The sequence below is a fragment of the Acyrthosiphon pisum genome, chromosome X, assembly GCF_005508785.2.
Source record: "Acyrthosiphon pisum isolate AL4f chromosome X, pea_aphid_22Mar2018_4r6ur, whole genome shotgun sequence".
Lineage (NCBI taxonomy): Eukaryota > Metazoa > Arthropoda > Insecta > Hemiptera > Aphididae > Acyrthosiphon > Acyrthosiphon pisum.
The window spans coordinates 83,764,271-83,787,994 of NC_042493.1; the positions used below are offsets into that span (position 1 = coordinate 83,764,271).

At 30.1% G+C, this 23,724-nt stretch overlaps 1 protein-coding gene across 1 annotated transcript in view; it reads right to left on the bottom strand.

Moving 5' to 3' along the window:
- The window catches only part of LOC100169186 (neurexin-1), a 285,341-nt gene that overhangs the window by 196,063 nt on the left and 65,554 nt on the right, over nt 1-23,724 (bottom strand). The gene's annotated exons all lie outside the window — the stretch shown is intronic.

Consider the following 23,724-nt stretch of genomic DNA (forward strand, 5'->3'; position numbering starts at 1 on the left):
AAACAATATTTAGTTCAGTACCAAAACCACAAGGTATGGATAAAGTGCGTACTCGAGCAGCCCATTCTGCAACCGTTTCCATAGGATTTTTCTCTGCTCTATAAAATTCATGTCTGGCAGAAAAATACGATTTTACAGGCGTGAAATGTGCATCTAATAATTTGATTAGATCACTGAATGATTTTGCTTCAATGTCCAACGGCACACATAAACTTGCGAGTAGGGACAACGTTTCGTCACTTAGCGCAGTTATTAAAATGGCTTTCTTTTTGAGGTCACTTGAAACATCACCAGCAATTAAACTATTTGTTAACTTTAATTTAAAAGTTTTCCATTCACCGGAACGGTGGTCAAATGACATGTGGTTAAGTCCAATATATGCCGCCATATTATTTCCCGAGTTATTACCAGTTGCAATGTTTGACGTACTTGTTTCCGAATTTGCGGTTTTGGTTTTCACCATCTTCGTCGCCAAATTTGTTGTGTCTTATACAACAAACTTAGATTTTAACATATAAAGAAAAAAATCATGTTTTTTACAAATCATCTTTTTATTTTAAAAATGACAAGACACAACTTAGAAAAACATTTTTACTTTTAGGTTACACCAGAGAGACTTAACATCTGGTATGACTATACCTTATTCACAACTTATACAGTGTTGCACTTTGTGATAACATTAATATATAACAGTATTGTTGTTCTATTATATGCGTGCCATACTACACGTGTATTATTAAAACTGACACACAGTTGTCAGTGGACGGAAAGTAGCTACTATAAAAGTCCTATTAAAAATTACGGCCAGTGGTACGTGTAAGGATAGTATGAAAAAAATATAAAGTTTGCGTGTCAAACGTTCAACTGCCAAATGCAATAATAAAATATAATACACAGCATATATATATATATATATATGTATTATGGTATCAGCGATGGATTATCATGTATGGGTGGTTAGGGGGAAAAACCGTATAAAAAATCGATTGAACTCTGAGAAATAGTATTATTTATTTTTTCCCGTCACTATTGTTGCTGTCCGTAGATGGCAATCTACTGCGGGTAGATCCCCGTGTAATACAAACACGAAAAACTAACACGCACGAGGCCCTAAAGAAAGATGGTTTGTGGGTTGAAAAAAAAACCATCGCAAAGAAGCCCGAGCGTACGAATATGCGATGTCAACATTGTCAGATTCAAACAACCAAATCAATACACATTTACTAAATAATTTAATAATAGCGTAGTCGTATTGTAATGCATAATAATCCGAGTAACGTACATAACAATACTAATAATATAATATAAATGCACGAAAATATCAAGAAATAAAAAAAGTAAATTAATTGTATAATACGTTTTGTACACAGTGCAACTGATAGGTATATATTGTGTTTGTTATTTTTTACTAACTGCAATTTCTATAAAACGTATAGAAAAATCTCAACGCTTCTTATTTTCTATGTACATTTTAAATTCTCACGACGTTTCAATAGCCTGAACGTCTGGAAATCAAAATGTTTATTTTCCTGAGTATAAGCGATTTTTATTAGCTGGTCCCTAGTACGATGTTTGTTTTCCTTAGAATTTCGACGAATTCATTGAACTTTTTACCAACCATACTCATTTAAAAATAAATTGCATTAAGTTTTTCAATGGCTCTAATCAAAATTTAAAATACCAATGTCAACCTTTTATAGCTAATAATGAAACGGAAATAATGTGTCCTCGTGTATTGGATGTTATATAATACAGTACTGTAGTACATTGAGTATATTTTGCTTTGTATTTTTTGTGATTTAAATTGAAATACTAATTTTAAAAAATACGAGGAAAATATCTGACAAAAAAATTAACTATCTATTTTATTCAATTTTAGATAAGAAGAGAAGGCGTGACTTAAATACATAGATTTTTTTTAATTTAAAATAGCGATTGGGTTTGAAGTAAGCAGCGCTTCAAAATGTTTACAGATGTCCACTTTATTTTTTTAAATGTATTTTATTTGTACCCAAATTGACCGGAACCCAATAAACCCTTTAAAAATCTAACACTCAAAGTCCATTCAACCCGAATGATTTTATTTAAAAATTATACGAAACCCGAATAATACATTCCTGTTTCCGTCATCCAAATATTATTATACATATTTATATATTTTGTTGTTTTGTGGTTAGTTTTAATTTGTAATTATTTAATTAATAATAATATTTTACAACCAATAGGGTTTGAATTTTTAAAAACGTCTCGCTTTAAACATAGTTTAAAATAAATACTGTGTTATGCTTTGTTTCCTACACTCATTCAGTACTGTGGGCGACAAACAGTAAATTCGTTAATAAACCTTCCACACAATTTTAAAGTCACTCAAAAACAAAACAAAATTATATCATTCGATTCTAATCGCCTTACTATGTATCATGTAATATTACAATAAAATAAATCTAAATATAACCAATACCAATATAAAATTGTAAAACACATGTAAGACGAGTATTTTTCTGGACTGATTTGATGTCAACAACGTATTAACTATAAACACCAACCATGGCTTACTGGTTAATATTTATTATTTGAATAAACTTTTTATAATGTTAATCGTAGTAAGTAGTTATCGTTACATTATAATACCATCGTCAATCAGTAATATTTTATGAGTTGAAACAATATTCTATAAATCATATAATAGGTACGTAGTTTTTAAATCAAGTTATTCCAGATGAGCACCCAACAGTTTGTTAACATTTTTTATTCCTATGTTTGAGTACCTGAATATATCAAGCATCAGAATCCTAAATCCAAATAAATTATTCAAGTGCAAAGACCTGCATTTTTTTAATTTTTTATGTTAAAATAATAACCGATAAAATATGTACAGATAATGAATTGTGTTTTACAATGTTATAAAATAATTGTTGGTTATTTTCGTGAAATTAAAAAAAAAAAACAAACAATGGAAACACTTGTCTATTGCGCCTTTTATTTGAGTAAAGTATTATACTAACCTCAAGTACCGCGACTTTGAAAAATTGTTTATCTCATTTTTTTATTAATAACTTAAAATCGAGTGAATCACATTTCAACAAATTTCAACAAATTTTTAAACTATAAGATTTATTTAAATTGTAAGAACCTACCCACTTTTTTAGGCTTATGTCAACAAGCATACGAATTCAATGCCCGCAAGTATCTTCGGGGTTTTTAATGAAACATTCATGGTGAGCGTATAGGGAATAGTGGTTCATTTCTGTGTAGAACATTTTATAAAATGACCAATATTGACTTAAGGCATACTCCGCATATATAACGTATATTATCATACGAATTTTTTGTGTGTTAATGGTTTTTTTTTATGTTAATAGCTTTGGAGTTTTGTTAACTAAACATTTTAAATGACCCTAAAGGAAAAAAGACAAGTGGTGTCAAATCTGTCTGACCGTTCAGGAGCCCATGACGCCCAAATTAAATCTATTCTACCGTAAATTCGCAATCTCTTAATCCCTGAATGATGTTATTAAATATGCAAGAGAACCATTATTTTTTTTTACATAAAAATATTTTATAAGTCCTCTTTTTCGGGATTTTTGAGGGCTAAAAAATTAATAACTGGTGAGCACATTTTTGGAAAACTATTAAGTCTTTTTCACCAATGGTTTAACCAGGCTTACAATAATATATATATATTATATTAGCCGGGTCAAAAAGGCACTGAAATGCTAACCAATAATTAATATTACAATTTTAAGATTTGTAAAATAAATGTATATAGGTACACATACATTTTGGTGAGGTTATTTCAATTAAAATAACCACACATTTAGTTTTCAATTCTATAAGTACCATTGATTTGACATAAATTTATATTATGACCATTAAAAGTTGAAATTCAGTATAAACTTAATATAAGATTATACATTTTTGTTTCATTTTTATAGTGGCAAATATTTTTGGCTCTCAAATACCTCGAAAATTTGGACCTATACAACTTAAGTATAAATATAGTGGTCCACACAATGAAATGCCAATTTTTAAAAAAAATATTTTATCAAGATTTGCAGTTTTTATATCATCACGCCGAAAAAAAAAAAAAAAAAAACAACAAATGCTGTGACATAATAGATAATATATAAGGCTGCACATAACATGAATAAAATATTATGAACGATGCACACTTCTTTCGTTGTCACGTTGTAAACAGGATAATATATTCGCTACCTATATCATTATAATATAGCTGTAAGTAATATTCGAAAATACTTTTTGAAATGCTCGTACGACAGTTTGCTATTTTCGCACTTGTTATAATATAACATAAGTATATGTCTAAGTAGGTGGTTGTATATAATTCGCTCGTTTTAATGTCAGTGTTAGAAAACGATATGTATTATCACTTAATTCCGTGTATATTTAAAGTGGGGAAAAAAATGTTACATGCGCTGGAATATTGAAATAATATGTAATAACGATAATTGCACCTTCGGCCCACGATAATATTCGGAAAACCATCGAAATTTATAAACAAACGCTTACGTGATAGTAATATCTAATATACAAACAAAATAAATAATTTATTGCTGTCTTAATATAACAGTCATTGTCGATATGATAATCAGTATTCTAACCATGTGCCTATAATACTGACCAACGATACACTGCATGCGATTTTATACGATTTCTTTTGATCGCTAAACTTGCATAGTTCTATTAAGGCACACGTTTTCAGCCAGAGGTAAAATATTATGATTATTATTATAGCATGTGTACAACTAGTATAACAGCTCGGCAACTATCACTCCACAATACGTCGTTTGGTCGACGAACGTCTATAATTATATTAGAATCATCACGACGCAGCGCTTTTGGACCTTCGCAGTGAGTCGTCATGAAAATTATTTGACTAATCGTATGTTGGTTATACGAGTATATATATATATATATATGTAGACATTAGGTATATTACGTAATATTACATATAGGTACAACGAGAGGTATAGGTATATTGTAATACAATAGTATATAATACTGCAGCCATGGTAATCGCGTCAGTAACACGTAGTAACATTATTATCGTGCACAATATTATAACCACGCTGTTCGAATGAAAAAGATTAGTACTCCATATACAGGGTGTAACACAAATCTGTCATATCTTTCTGTTACACCCTTTATTTTAGTTGACAGCGCAAACATTTTCCAATACTATTTATTAATTTATTATTGTCCACATCTTGCATGCACTCTAGTTTAGACTTTTTGTCATCGAAATACGTGCAATGTGGTAATTAACGAGCAAATCGTATTAATGAAATATTATATAAGACTAAGTTATACTTCATGGATATTGTGGAAACTAAAATAATAAGATCATAATTATATAATGCAGAAGAGCTAAAGTTCTTCTAAATAATTGTGGTTAGTTTTGAATTTGTTTCAATATGCTATATACCTACATTTATTATAACTGTAAGTTCTTCTAGGTGAAAAGAAAACTTGACTGACAATGTATACAAATACATAATATATAGTATATTTCATAACTTATAACTCTTCTCTATCTCCAACACAAGATTTTCTGTTTTTTTTTTTTAGTTTTTCTTGATTATTTAAAAAAAATACGGGCATTTTTATTTTTGTATCGACTAATTAATGGATAAAACTTGGTATGAGAAACTAATATTGAATTTTAAAGAATTTTCTCTACTCTAAGAATATCATCGGACACAAAATGAAACACAATTATAAAAAAAATGCTGATCTCTGCTTCAAATCTAAATGGAATAATGTGTGTAGGTAATATAGTAATTTACTAGGTGAATATTTGAGCATTTTTATGCAAAATAATTGTAATTATTGACACATTTAATTAAATATTTGTATAGTTCACCTTGAAATTATTCTTTAAAAGTTTTATCGAAATAATTATCATTTGAATTTTACAAAAGTAGTGGTGATTTATGGATTTAAAAAAAAAATAGTCATTAGTATCAAAATGTAAGTAATACATTAATGATAAACATTCAAAAGTAATTTGTCAGTCACGAATAACATAGGTACCTACTGCACGCTTCACAAAATACAAAAAGTGACCGTCGTTCATAAACTTATTTTGTTAAATATACATATATTATGATTGTATGATTATTTAAACATGTACTACATTTACATGTATACATGATGTGTTTCAGTATTCACACTGTAAGTATATTTATCACGGTGAACTACCGTGCTGTAGATACTCGTTGATTATCAGTTCCACCTAAAGTTAATTTTTCTATTCAACATTCATAATAATTTTGATTTGTACAAAAAATTATTTGAATATTTTTTTTGTAAACATTATAATATTATCCATAAAACTTACTGAATTATAAACCTACTTGTTTTTCCTATTTCTATTAAATTTGTTTAGTATCGCTTGTTGCTTGTGCACTTGTGTAGATACATGCGAGTTGCCTTTGTTTTAAATGTACAAAATTAAGCCCTTAAATTTATTGTGTGTACATGTGTATGATGTCAGCTTCTATAGAAAGTCTAACAATAACAGCAATTATTATATATATATCAAAATAATAAATTAAGTCGTTAAAATTCTAAAATTGATATTGTAACTGTTCACATAAATCAAACTTGAAATTGGCGTGGTATAAACTATCTTTCTAAATAGAAAGGTTGATCAGACAATTAAATTTAATTAATAGTATTTACATAATATATGTACTTTGATACATTTATATTGTAATGTAGAGTCTTCTTAACTATTAGTTTCTTCATTTTACGATAATCTGATTTTCTGATTTTCTGGTTTTAAAACCAGCGATGAGCGTTCACCACACATACACTATAGCCCAGGTTATATTCATTCTGTACATATGCATACTGGAGTGTTATGAACCCCAGATGTTGTAATAATTTAGTTAGTAAAATATAAGCTATATTTCATTACATATTGACGTACAACAACATAATCATTTATTTATTATTATTAATCTTATTTATTATTTATTATAAAAGAATTTGTTTGAGTGTTGTAACAAACATAATACAATAATAAAATCGAGTAAAAAATTTGTGACCTAAATGCTAAACATATTTAATAATATTTGTCTGTCAGAACATTTTAAACTTGTATTATCTCTTACGACGGTTTAAGTGAATTTTAAGTTATAAATGCATTATTTAGGTAATCGAATTGAATTTATTAACATACTTATTTCTTAGATTTTTAATATATTTATTTTTACCTTCAATTTTTATAAACATTTTAAGTTTAAATATGAGTTGAAATAAGTGCTTCATGAAATTCTTATTCACTGTTTCACATAATTGCACACAATATATTGCTGCATAAATTTACGTTAAATGCTTGAACATAACTAATACTTCACATTACTTATATATAAAAACAAAACTAAGTTTCTTGTCTGATATTTGTAAAATATATACATTTATATTTATACTATAGTAAATAATTTGGAAAAAAATAAAATACCTAAGCAATAAAAATTGGTTACACAAAGAGCCTTCTTATGCTTCAGTGCCATGATATTATAATATCGCAGTAAATCAGTCAAAAGCTCTTTTATAAAGCCCAAAATAGGAAAAAACACATTCTGCACGCTGCACATGCATACAAAGAATTAATATTTTAGAGCATATTCAAATTTTCATTATAACTTTTTGTAAACATGGGCGTATAATAAAATTATTATAATTATGAAAATATAATGAATAGTATGAGACAGAGACGTAATACTACTTACAATTTCCACGCCCTTATTTTGCAAAATAAACCCATTTTATGGTTAAATTATATGCATTTATTCAAATTTAGATTTTTGGATTTTTTAAGTGTTGTACCATTTTGTATAATATTTTTTTTATGGTGGACTTATAGCGATCACGGCATTGCGTGACTATTTCATCTAGGTATTATTTTAGTACTTATAACATTCCTATTTAAACACTAAATAAATTATGTGTAACTACCACAAATTCTAAATAACGGTATTAAAGGCATCATAGTGTGAAAAAAACTATGAATAAAAAATAGATGGGTGACTGATGTAGTGATGTCCATCGACGTGCCGCCCTCGGCTCGTAATCCTCGTAAATAATTCTCGAACAACGAGTTTCGTCTTAGGTACCGAAAGTTATGATGCTCCATAACAAGTCATAGTATGAGTTATGACTTTATGAGATTAAAAAGCTTAAATATTCCTAAAATATTAAATAAAACCAATAACGTAATAGTACTTACATTTCTTATGTATTGGGTGGTTTTGATAAGAAATTACGGCGAATTTCATAGATTTGACAAGAAAATTTATATTTCCTTAATATTTCTTTTATCAAGTATTTATATGAACATGAGCATTAATTTGATTTACTATTATTTTCTTTTTTTTAGTAGGATATATATTTGCTTGACCTCAAGATTTAATATTTTTCCATATAAATGTATAATCGTGATTATTTATTATTAACCTAACCTAAACTTAAGTGATCGGCCTAAAATTATATTGTCTAACAGACGCACTCGTAGTCTCTGATACAGTACTTACATATATATCATGTCTGGATTTTTACTATAAGTACTAAGATATAAAAATATAGCAAATACTATGTGGAAGAATTACAATAAATTATTGAAAACTATGCTATCGTTTTGATGATAAATGTTGGCTGAAAACATATTTAATCACACGTACATAATTGGTTTCCCCACAACAAATTAAACATATCACTTCAAAATTGCAATACCATAATGTATACTCATTATTAAGATTACTACAGACTAACCAAATTTTAGAAACCATAATATACTTAACACATAACAGATAAATGACGATTGGCAAAATGAAAAACAGAATAAAATTTTTCGAGCGAGTCACTAACGTGACGGAAAAAATATGTGCTCGACTTGTAAAAATCGTCATCGATGGAGGAACAGGCCTGTCAAATATTACTACCGAAAGAAATTATGACGACTTATGCCCACTGTTTCCACACCGACTGTATAATCGTCAAAAACGGTTACGCGCCGGAAACGATAACTGCCCTAGACGGAACAATGCATGCAACAGAAATCCGCAGCAGCAAAACGGTCGGCCGGCGAACAGGGGACGTCAGCCGATTTGGGGGGACCAGGAGGGCCCCCGGTTACCCCCGCTGCGGTTGGTGTTCCGGGATCCGAGCCTCGCACAACCCGCGGCCCAGCAAACGCCTTCCAGGATACCGGTCCCCTGTCCGTGCCGACCCGAACAGCCCAGGAGACAGGACCGGCCGGTGGACCTGTACGTCGGTTCCAGGTTGCCCGTGCCAAACCGACCCGGTCAGGCGCCGGAGCGGATACCCAGGAACAACGATCGGCGCGGCAACTGCGACGTGCCAGCACCGCAGCCCTGCCCCCCACCCGCCCCTTCGTGCGACCGGCGTGGCACTTACGACGTACAGCCGCCTCCGTGTGGTGATCAAAATTCCCGGCGGTGCACTTTCAACGCGCAGCCAGAAGCGCGCGACAGCTGCGCTCAGAACATCCGGCGGGGCACTTACGACGTGTCGCAGCCGTTCGCCGCGCCCCAATGCAGCCGGCGGAGCTCTTGCAACGCGCCGCAGCCACAGCCGACCAACTGCGGTGGTGCGGGGGCGGGAAATACGTCGGGTTCGTTCATGATGACCGGCACCATCCAGCTGGACGGGTTCCAAGGACTGTCGCCGGTGCGGCCGCCTGCGCCGCGTGACCGGTCGTCGTCGCGTGGCAGGGTCACCGACGGCGGAATCAACGCCTTCATTGACAACCCAATCAACTTTGACACGGTGGCGCCGCGGTCGATGGCCGTGCCCGGGCAGCCGTACGTGCGCATCGATGAGACGGCCGGGAACACGACGCCCGAAAATTGGCGTCAGATGATTGACAACCGCAGCTCGATTGGCTCGCAAGGGATGGGCCTGCCGAGTCCCACGTACGACGATTACCGTGGTTCGCGCGGCTCGTCGATCGACTCGTCGAGGCTGCAACGGTGGTCGTCGTCCGACCGCCAGTCCCGGCCGTTCGGCCTCGACGATTCGTTCGCTCTGAGCGGCGCGTCGACGCCGTGCGATCGCCCGTCCAGGGCCAGGTCCGCGGCAGCCGATTGCGGCCCGCCGGTCCGCAGGAACCAATGCAGACGTGACACTTTTGACCGGAACACCCGCTAGATGGCGTGCTCCCAAGCCACATACACAATATATTATTTGGCCTAAATTCGCAACTATGTTGAAAAAAAATATCTGAAAAGCCGTCGGCGCTCACCTCGTTGCAAGTGTCGTGATTGAGACTTCCGACCGAATCAACCGTTAAATGTCCAAAATTATGACAATTATGATAATATTATTTTATCCAATAATTTTATATTTTATTTATTATAAGCAATTTTAAAACAGCAATTTTTATTTTTTACTCTGTTTGTGTATAATATTATGTGTGTTCATCATATAAGTACGTCATTGTGCCTACTTTGCAGGACGAGACGTTTCAATTAAATACATTTTTCGAATGTGTTATTGTGCATTGTTACTGAATTGGCCACGAGCGAATAGCTTTTGTCCGTGCACAAGTCACCTATTTTGCGCGCACTAACACTCATCAGTCAGTGGTAGTTTTTTGTATTATACATTTTGTGTTGTATATGTTTTGTAAGTGTGGAATTTTTATACATTTGTAGCACCTCGATAGAAGTGGATTGGATTCATCAGGAAAAACTAAACATGAGGGGAAAGGGAGTGTACATGTGTAGCGGATAATTGTGGGCTTGTATTGAAAATTAAGAAATAAAATGGTTAAACTGAAATTCACATGCTGGATTAGTGTAAATGTGTAAATTTTGATATTGTATTATTATGTATAGCAATTTTGACTCAACAGATAAGATATAATAATCTTAAATAATATATTTATTTGTGTTGCTGGTTATGATAGTAAGAAGAAATTAAGCAAAATAAATCAAAACAGAAAAACGTCGAATTACAGATAATTACTCATGGTTTGACCAATATGGTAGTTGACACCAACTTTCCAAGTAGTCCTTATCATAAAATTAAAATAATTACAAGGAACTGTACATACAGTATAACAATATAGATGTAACGTTTAATGTAAATGACAATTTCTTATCTACACTAAAAATTATATGATAATTAACAGTGGGCATTCAAAATTGAATATTGAATCATATTAATTTTTTTTGTCTAAAGGTGATGATAGACACACACACACACATACAACATGATTGTAAAACTAATACATTTATCGTTCCGCTAAAAAACAAAACCATATCCTGAATAAAAGATTTATCAAACAAATATACCAAACCAGTTTTAAAACATGTAGGTTTTCATCTATTTAAAAATTTGAACCTAACCTAATATCCTATTACGATTTATGAAATCGTTTTAGCAGAAAAGTCATTAAGTAGGCAAGCAACACAATAATCATGTGAAAGTAGTATATATATATATAAATTCAAACAACCAACTATAATCCCATAAACTGTATTTCATCAATAATAAATAATAAAAATAATTCCATAAAAACATGTCGCACACTGTTGTGGTATTATTGGTGGTATTATCGTTTTAACTATATATCGTATTTCACAGTATGCGGTATTGTTTAATAAGTTTTAATTTTAATTTTGAATTGTCGTTATAGCAGGTGAATTTAGCGTATTTCCACTTATCACATCTATCAAATATAAATTTAAAACATTTCCAAAAATCAACATAATTTTTTTCTCTAGGTAAGTATTTTGAGTAATTAAATGTGTGATAACTAATAAATTATTTATATTAGCATGAAATGAATTGTATTTAGATCAAACAAATTAAAAAAAATATTTTTTCAAAAACTGGCATTTCAATTGTTTTAATCGACATCCAAACTGGCCAAACTAGTTTTAGTAATCATTTTTTCCTGAAATCGATTTATTTATTGCTTTGAAAAGTAATTTTTCATTACTATATTATTATCACTTAGACTAGCCTCAATCAACAATTTGCAAGCATATTTTCACTCGAGCCAAATGAAGTAATCATTTTAAATAACAACGTTTTCGTGTCCTGCCGTTTAAATCTACTATAATTTATTAATATAGGTACCTGGTACAACTATAACGATGATTATTTAAAGAAATCACAACGTTCATTTATAATATTATTGGCTTATTGTAGTGGGGCAACCACGTTAAATATACTACGAAAGAATGAATAGTTACAATAATTGATTAATCAATACCTAATGATTATATATCATTAGTTTATGTAATGTATATTATAATTTACAGTTTCACCATTTAAATATAATTCTATTTAATTATGTACGATTAACGGTGTTTAATTATTGAACTGTACACACACATATTAGTTTTATAGAAGTATAATCAATTAATATTATTATATAGAATCTATATTATTATAATCGATATTTTTAAACTTTAACTTCCTTCGTTTATTTAATCATATTATATTCCGTATCACATCGCACTGAACTATGCGCGAGTTTCAGGAAATTAATACTCCACTTAATCTGTTCATATCTTCGCTGACCAAAAACATATCATACATTTAAGGTTGTAATTACATAATACCCTTTGGTGTTCTATAATTGTTTGGGTTCATTAGCTAAGTGCCGTGCCCGGTAAGTATATAATATCATCTATGTCATCATAGTTGCAAAATAAAAACAAAATCGAATTAGTCATTCCACTACTCTTAATGGTATATCGCTCTTATTTTTTTAATTTCCACTAATAAACCGCTTCAACGGTGATTGTTAATAACTTAAATTTGACAAGAATGTATTTTTAGCAGCACTTTGACATAATAATATAAAGTAATAAAATAATATGATGGAAAAACTTAAAATGTTTTTTCTTAAAACCAAGCGTCAATACCTATTTAAAACGACTACGGATCATCATTATACACCTCTTACCTATTGCTATTATCATAAATTTATAACACGGAAAACCAGAAACTATATCAATCGAATACTCTAATTTTTGATATTTCCACATTCAATTAAATATATGCAAAATATTTTATTTCCAATGCTCGCAATCAATGCCGGTAGTGTTTTTTGTTTTTATTATTATTATTAGGCAATAAATTTTGAGTTACATAAAAACCAACTCGTGTTATAACTTAACAATTAATATTTTTACATATTTTTCAATAGTTTACACTATATATTTGCATTTAAAGTGACTGAAAAACTAATATAATATGATGATTATCAATGCTTTAAAGTGAACAAATGTAAAAAAATGAAAGTTAACATTACGTGTGTACATAAATATGGTTAGGTGTGCATCAAAGGAAAATTTTAACTATGGATAGGGTGGTTTTTTTATGTAAAATTGTACTCAGCGTAACGTATTTCAAACTTTTAATATAATCTTTAAATATTTTTTTTTTCAAATTTCTCTTTAAAATTATATTTAATTTGTATTAATGATTTTATTAGTGTAATTATTATATAGGGGATATATTGCTTATTATAAATTAGATACACTAGGTATATAAAATCTAAATTAATACTAATTAAAATAATTATTTATAGTAATATTTTATTTTAAAATATATTATAATTTAATTACCAGTATAATATTGGTATGGCGTTCGTAAACGTTCTAATTTATTATGTTCATAGTTGTATTTTATTTTAATTCCCATGAATGCCAATTGTAATGTTTTATTTAAATTTAGGTCAGTTATTCACGATCAAATAAGCCATAAAATTGTTTGGACTTTGGAGGGTCTGACGAGTCACGAGTGTATTATTGCAAAACATCGACAAAAACACAAAACTTAAAGTGCTTTGCAATTTTAAAAAATATAAATAATTTATTAGTTATAATCCGTAAGCCGCTAGTTTGATTATGAGTTTTTATAGTGATAATAATTATTATAGAGTGTAACGAACAACGCTGTTAACAATTTAATTTTAGAACCGTATACTTAATGTAGAAACAAAAAAAAAAGTAAAAAAATAATAACAATATTAATATAATATTATGATAATATTAATATAAATTGCGTTTTTATTTTTGATGGTCACGCGTTTAATATACAAACTGGTGTTTTACACACGTGTGGGTGTATTTATGTATAATATTATTATCATTACACAGGTACGTAATATGTCAAACTATGCGAAAAGAAAATTGATGAAAACGCTGCGGTTACTATTACTAGGTACCTACCTACCTACTATTATTATTATTTTCCAATAATATATTATATTTTAGCGTTTGGGAAAAAAAAAGAAATTTATAAATATAAATGAACGGCGGCAGCGTTTACCTGCTACCTGTGCCTATATATGTATATGCCATATATATAGTGTACTTGCCTTAACACGTAAAATAATAAATCATTCGTCCATTTCGGAGCGCCTCGGCGTTAATACTCTCACGCGTGCGTGTGCGTAAAACCTACTATGTATATACACCGGTTCACACACACGCACACGTATATTATTATTGTATACGTGTGCGTGTATTATAAGGCGCGCGTATAGAGTGTGTTGGTATTTCACGTTTACGCGATGCGAGTTCAAAGGCACGCGCACACAAGCACACGCACGCGGGCCCGGCAACGTACACACGCGTGCATACACGCCCGGTAACGTACACACGCACACGCACGCACGCACCGAGTGTAGTATTGAATCGATAAGAGGACCCTGACCCCCTCTTTTCTCTATCCCCAGGGCCGTGCCGCGTAATGTTAGACACGGTCGAAAGTTTTCCAGGCGGTGTCCCCCCTCGCCCGACGTCACACCCGGCCCGCGAGTTTCCCGCCCCTCACCGCCACCGTAACCCCTATCGTTCCGCCGCCCCGCTTGCGAGAATCGCCTCGACACCGCTTGCCCCGCCACCGAACCCTCGGCACACGTCGCCCCGGCAGACACACCACCGCCGACGCCAATGTCGTCGACGAGGACGATGACGACTATACGACGACTGCGACGACGACGATGCAGCCGCCACTGCCACTACCGCCACCACCATCGCCGCCACTACCGCAACGTTGATTCCGCTTTAATTAAAACCTTCGAAACATATCTCATCTCACTCCACTCGTCGCGTGGCAGCGTACCTGAACCCTTTTAGTATCGCCACCGCCGATCAAGGGCTCCGGTTAAGGGGTTTTAGAGGTTGGTGGCGGGGGGGGGGGAGGGAAACCGTTTGGATTTCGATAAAAAAAAAAAATGTATTATTATTTCTCGAAATTAATTCACCGCTATTGAATTTTAAATATTATACTGCCCCTATAATATTATTATTATTATATTATTACACTATGTAACGACGGCATTTTAATGATAAGCGTAATCTTTTCGGAATTTTTTTTTTTCGGTTGGGTAGGTAAGGTAGTTATTATTATTCATCGTACAATCTACTGAACGTTCCTGTATATAGGAAGCAACGATGAATATAATACTACTATATTATAATAAAATTACATCGTGTATGTTAATTCCTCTTTGACTCAAGTCTCTCATCGTATGTAGTTCATATATCAAATAAATAAATTGCCTTCTTATCTTATTTATCAAATCCAATATCCTTAGAGGGATATTGAATACAGGTTGTGCGTATAAAATACACATTATACTTTGTGTACTTATACCTACATATAGTTTCTGTAAAGATCAAAACGAAAATTCCTTTACGTATAACTCCGTTAAAAAAAAAAAAAAAACGGTAGAAAGTAAAAATAAAACGAATCCATAATAATATTATGTACGCGTTACATGACGTTATTTCCGCCATATACCTACGTAATAATATTTTCATCCAAAGTGAAAATGGTTTGTTTTCATCACACCCTCGCGTTACATGTATAATATTAAACGCATTAAGCCGTGTATAAGCCGCATCAAATCATAGAACAATTCGTTTATACATTTATTTTAATTAAACAACTATAATTGGGTAATAAATGAACATAATAATTCACTATATTACCGTGAACCCCGATGAAAAGGCCATAATATAATTCCTATTCAATTTATATTATTATAATAGCTTTATAATTAATTTCTCGTCTTATTGAATGTCATATTTACGTTAGTAACTATATTTCTTATTGTCTAATTTAATTGAATATATAATATTAGCTCATAACTCTAAAACGAAAACGATTTAGAACTAATCCTTTATTACGGAAAACATTTATAGATAATGATAATAGTTTCAGGGTTATTTTTTTTCTAAATAATTTTTATTAACAATATCATGATATTTGATTAGGTACATATGTAAATTGTAAATCAATATAAACAAATTATTTTTATGTGTAACTCCTTATGTATACAATATATAGAATAATATACAATATTAAAGCCATTGCATTCTTGAAATATTATATCTATGAAGAAATGTTGTATAATTTTTTTTTTTTAAACAGACTTAGGGTCCTTCTCACTTAAACCGTCCAATTTCAAAAAGCTAAATTGTTTGTTGAAAGTTTATTGGTCAATTTAATAACGTATATTAACTTGAAAACAATTATTTTATTGAAATGTATTACCAATGACTGTGTTTTGTTACACATTAAATAATATTGTGACGAGCATTTAAATGTATCAATGTATCATATGATTTAACGCATTTTTTTATTATACTTAACGTTTAATAACACTAGTGCAGTATTTTTATGATTTACGAAAACAATTTTTTTTTCTTTTCTATTGAAGTGTGAAAATAATCAAAAATATATCAATTTTCTGGATAGAAGATTGCAACTTTAGTGGACATGATTAAATAAAGGAGACGATAATAGTAATGCTCAAAACGGAAAAACTGAATTTATACTTATTACTCACATATGATGATCGCAACGTAAAATGTAAAACCACGACAATTTAAAGTACGCACATTTATAGTTTTAACAGTTGTCACAAATATTGAGGTAACAAATAAGTAAAAAAAAAAATGGAAATGGATGATTAGACGATATTATTTTTTTTTTAGTTTCGACAATATATTCATTATTTACGTAAACGACAATATATGTGGGAGCACGTGGTGTGTAACAAACATTAGTAGTGATCAGCTGATATGGCTGTGGGCTGTGGCAGTGTAGTACAATATGCTCACAATTTTACACATTATTATCTATAAGGTATAATATAATGAGTTACATAGAAAAATGTATTAATTTTATAGTTTACTAAAATTTAATAAAACAATCATGGGCCACTAAATTGTGATTAAGAAGGAGACCATTAGCTGAGTTTATGCAAATCCGGCCATAATGAATTAAATGATAGTGGTTTAGCTAAAGATTCTAGATATCTTTAGTGGAACACAAAATCATTTCTGCAATCAGACTACCGAGCTTTAGTGTACAAAATGTATATTAAGTATATATATAATGTTTAAGTAGAGTACTAAAATATATATAGTTATACGGTATACGTTTTACCACAACACGTCAATACGGCACCAACAAAGGTAGTGAAGCTGTTTAAAATAAATGTTTTTGACGAGGTTCAAAAAAAAAAAAAATACTCACTGCATCAATTCCATTTTTGACTCGATAAGTAGTTTGACATATTTTCTTATACACATGTATACATATTATATATTATACATATACGTATAGTAGGCACTCAACCTACTGGCCTAATATTTTACGAACGAAATAAAAACGAAAGCACAGTTTAATTTAATTTAATCGTGTAAAAATATGTAAAATATCCGAACGAATAATTTTTGTAACTGACATTTTTAACTCGACATTTATTGAAACTCATAATATTATATTGTAAGTTTATAGCTCGAATCGGTTAGTTTTCATTTTTTTTTACCTAAAAAATCATATGAAATTCAAAAATTATATTGTTTTATTATTTACAGAAAACATAAATTTTTAAAATATTTATTAAGATTATATATTTTTAAAAATTTTGGAACTAGCTCTAGCTGCTATGTAGAATAATATGTTTCGTAAATACATCGTAATTGTATAAGTTACTGTAGTGGAAAGGATGTTTGAATATATTATTTGGGATTCAGTGATAAATGATTGTATAAATGAAAAATGAACGAGACAGCATATATTACAGTACTTCATGTGAACTCTATGTTTTATACTATTAAACAGTTTTCATATCGTCTATCCACACTTTCTGTATCCATCGAAGAGTGTAAAGACACCCTATGCTTACTTACTAATATGTACACGAGAACCTCGCACAGATGGTATTTCCTCCATTCTTCTGTACCATTTCAGTACCAATTATTTTGATTTTTAACAAGTATCTCGTTGAAGGAGTCTTCCCCCTCGGCATGGAAAATTAGTCAAGTTACGCCCAACTAAAAGTCAGTGAACCAAACTGATGTCGAAAACTTCTGACCTCTATCTGGCTTACCTTTGTAAGGTTTTATTGGAGAATTTAACATTCCTTTATTTCTCATTAAAAACATTTGGACCAGCATGGGTTTTATCTCTGACCACTCAAAGGCTACAACTAGTCTTGTTGACTTTGTATATTAGCCATGAAGCGTTTAAAATTAGAAATGATTTATATACTATATATATATACACTGAATTTTCTTTGGTACCTAGCTAATGTTTCTTTTTTTGAATAAACGCATTGAGGAAGCTACTATCTTGAATCACTTATTATTTTCATGGCATTCGCAGTATGTTGTATCTAAATCTCTTTGGTAGGACTTAAAATCACTTTCATGTGCTATCTGGTGTTTAACAAAGCAGTACATTATACGCACTGGTTCGTTTGATTCATGGATTTATTGCCGTTTCTTGATCTCTATATATATCTAATATACAGTGGATCAGTAAGATATGGATCTTACCGTTGCATGAGTTATGCTAGTTACTGCCTGAAAATTCTTTATCCAGAGCATAACTATAGATTAGTTAATCAGATTCTTATTTCTAGATGATAGGAGTAAAAAATTTGGAAATAGAATCAGTCAAGAATTGATCGAAGATGGGATTGGTGCTCCAAGAATACTTAGTTAATAACCGAGTTCCTACCAATACCAGAATTTCAGGGGATGTTTTATCCCTCAGGTAATAATACTAACTTTTCTATGGATGCTCTCCTGTAAAAAAGTGATGCGTTACTACACTATGCTGTGATATTATATCAATACATCCATTGTACAAGGACACACATTCTATTATACTTTATATTATTTTTTCTCCTTAAAGTTTATATATGTTTAATGTATACAATACTTATTAACTACCTATATGCTATTAATTATTATTAAACTTTATATTTTGTTTGAACCACTCTAAAAAGCCGAATGACGTTATTTTCATTAAATATAAAATAAAATATGCACATTGTTACTATGGAAATTTTGATTTAAACTGTATACGAAATCGGATTAATTGGAAAATTAAAATCGTAAGGAATTGAAACGTTTTCCTATTACGTGTAATTTAACGTATTATAATTACCTCAATGATGAGATACATTTATGTAAGTCAAACACACATTTGAGGCTAAATATAAAAACAATAAATAAAATAAATGTTTTTAATGTATTCATATTGAGAAAATGATTTAGCTTAATAACATCATGCCTATTTTTGTAAAATTATTTAATCATGATTGTTAGATTATCTAGAGAATTAGAGAAATATATAAAATTGTAGTGCCTGATTATTTGTCCAGGCTTATCTTCGAAACGGTTGAACCCATTTTGATGGGAGTTTCACACACAGTGGACAGGTAGAATATTTAGGAGTGATCCGGGCTATTTTTTATTCTGAGAATGTTTATGTTTCCTACGTAAAAGTTTAAAAACTACCACGGAATTAGTGGTAATTTTTAACTGTCACAACTGTCATTAAATTCAAAAATGTATTTTTTGAAATGGATTAAATCTGGATCTATTTATGTAACCACCAAACAGTTTGTTTTTTTTAACTAGTAGATAGCAATATGAGCAGATTTTACTCATATTTGTAATAGCCCGGAGCCCCAACTACTGTCCCTGAAAAATTGATCTAGAAAATAGAAATATACCTGTGGAACCCCTATCCAGATTGTACAGTGACTTTCTAAAAAAATTCTGCGGGACCACTCATATGACAATGTTAAAAATCAGTGTTTTTAAATTTTCTGTTCATTTTTGCGGGTGGAGGTATGCCTAAACTGGCTTGACCAATTTGGTAATGAAGTTATTGGGGACATTTAAACCGAAGTACATCAAATTACAAGTGCCAGAGTAAATTATAATTGATTATTTTTTCCCAATGAAGTATACAGCAAGCAGAATATAAAATCCATACTTTTATACTTTGATAAACAACACAAAATTATAAGCTGTGTAATAATAAAAAAAAAAAAAATCCAATTTAAAATTCAATTACGTTTGGAGTTAATTATTTTAAAATATTTACAAAATTTTAAAAACTACGTCTAATTACACTAAATGTATACTTAGGTATAAACAATATTATGTAACAAACTGTTTATATATTATACGTAATAAATTAACACTACATATATTTATTATAATTATTTTTTTTTAACACATTTTAATCTTAACGTTACTATTCTAATTAAATAGTTTAGCGTAGACGTATAGTGGCGTTATTTATGAAATGAGGAAATATATTTTATAAGTTATAAAAATGTATTAACTCATAATAAATAATAATCATAATAGTTCAAAACAAGTTATCGTCAATAAATTGTAACACATTCGTAATGTATGTATAAACGTATCAGATAAACATCAACGTTTTGTTCAATTTGTTTATTGATACATTTTGATAAATGTTTATTATTCATTTCATTATTATTATTAAAATATTTTAAAAAACGATACATTATGGTCAAAATAACGGTAGTTATAAACTTACCCCACGTGAGATTAGCCAGTTCTGCCAATGGAATTGGAAGCCAGTTAAAAGTTTTAGATTTATTGAATTATTATAAAATTATAAAAACGTGAAATAGGCACTTGACCTTATTCGTATCTTCACACAATTAATGATATATTACATTTAAAAAATATTTATTTTATATATTCAAATTAATATTGTCAATAATATGTATAATTTAATCATAATATTATCTGATACAAAAAATTACAAAGTTAGTGTATAATATTAATATATTTGTTATGTAGTTTGATAATTTCTATATTATATCATATACGGTATGTGTAAGAGTTTAAATCAGTATCAAATACCAATATTAATTATTAAGATTCAGAGTTTTAATATTTTGAAAAAGATAAACATAAAACCAAAACGTATGTTACAAATATTAAACTAAACTTTTATTTTATTGGAAATTAGAATCACTATGCACCGGATATTTGAATAACTTCTATACAATTTTTTATCGTTTTGATAGCTTTCAAACTGTTTATGTTAGGACACCAATATAGCTAGTATAGGTATGTTTTATAGGTACCTATACAATAAATTGTATTTTTAAACTTATTAGTGTACAGATAAATATCCCGTCATTAAGTATAATTGTTATAGGTCATTACATTACGTCAAGCAAACGGAAAAATGTATGTATAAAAGAAAAAAAAAAGGTTCACTATTTTGGTGATTTGGAAAAATATTCGCAAATAGGAGCCGCATTCATTTTGAAAAATGGTTACTATGAAAATCAAATTACAAGTCACTTAATAAAATCTAAAGTAAAATTGATAGTTTCTTTTTCTTATTTTAAATTTATTTGTATGTGTTATTTTGATTTTATTTGAAGCTTACGCGAAAATATAGAACCATAAAAAAATTATGTTTTATGGAATCAACTGTTTAATACTTCATATAAACAAAATTATCTACACCAATGTTATCAAATTAAGCAGAACTCACTGTATTTCTTACAAAATATAAATCATCATAGTTTTGAGTTTCTAAAATTCCATGCATATAAACATTTTTATATTATGATATTTTAATAAATTGATATCAAATTTTTGAAACTTATATATGCTATTGTTTGGCTATATGTCGTAGATAAAGGTTAGTTAGTAGGTAACTACCTAACTATCATGGGTGTGTGTTCATGGAGGTTATAAGTTAGGTCATAATATGTAGCATATGGATTCTTGGTAGTGACTATGATAAACTATCCGGTTTCTTTATTTAGTATTGATATTATTAATAATTGTACAATTTTTTTTATAAAATATGCAATTTGTAAAAATATAACAGTTTTATAAATTGATTTATGTCAAACATAATTAGTAAAGAAAATATTTTCTCTTTTCTCAGTGGTAGCGTTAGAATTAAAATTATGAATCTTCTAGATAGGTACCTAATTCAATGGCTAATTTATAAGTGTTATTAACGAGTTAGTGACGTTAATGAAAACAAAAATGACAGTCTTACATTTAAAAAATTATAATATAACAGAAGTTACTTATATTTTAATAGAAAGCTGCCACTGTTGTAGTTTTATTTTTTATTGAAGATGATTTACGAATTTATAGTTACTAACAACATAATAAAAATATCAAAACCAAAAACTTTATAAATCTAAACTCTTGATACCTATAAATGATAATAGATATGGTAGGTACTTAATATTTATTTAGTATGGGTACTCAATACTCTTATTCATATATTTTATTAATATCTTAAAAATACTGCTTTCCTCATTATGAACGATAAGAATATTATAGATTAAATGGAATTTTAGCATGCTTAGATTTACTTACCAACACATATATTGATAATTTAAATTAAGAATTGATTCACTGGCATGCAATTTTGTCAACCGTCAAAATTATATACAATTTTATTTCGGGGCATATAAAATCTTTTATGCTTATATCTATGCATATTTTTACAAGGTGCAACATTGACAATGACTATATTGTCCACGTTTAAATATCTGCTGTAGTTTGGGGAAAATGTATTTCATGGTTTTTGACATCTAAATACAATAGTTAGCTTATGTTTAAAACTGTATGTGAGAATATGGTAGCGCACTGCGCATAAACGAGTTTATTTAATATTATACCAAAATATTGTACTTCAAATGGTTTGGAACTTTAGGTAAATCAGATTATTGTCGATTTCATTTGAATATAGTATGCCAGAAATATTCAATAAATGATTAATTATTGCGTTATACATAAATTATATACTGCATAGATTATTGTATTATAGAGTTATATTTTACTAACAACGCAATGTTATATGTACAGAATAAATTAATTCATCGTAAAATCACCGATAATAATACCTAGTTTGTAATTTCGAATGGAAAAAAGTAGAAATTATATATGATGAAACTGGTACACCGTGTAAAAATATTATTTTAGATGAGCTGTTTTATAGTAAATGCGATAAATACAGTCAGTCGTGGTCTCATGGAATTAATAATATACTCGATGTATATATATTTTTTTTTTTTGATAAACCATGACGACATTACAGACTTTTAAAAACAATTACGTAACACAATAACACGTCACCCCCAACGTTTTAATAAATCAGTTGGCATGATTGTGGATTTTAATATCACAATATTATTTTATCGCAAACAACTTCATAAAATATATTTTAGCTAAATAATTATTACAACTATAAATTATATTTTTAACCAATTACGATAAAAATAATTACGTAGGTACTGCATAGAAAACAAGCCAAAAATACACTTTACGGGGTTTCTTAACGCGTATAATATATGGGTCTGAATTAAAATATGAC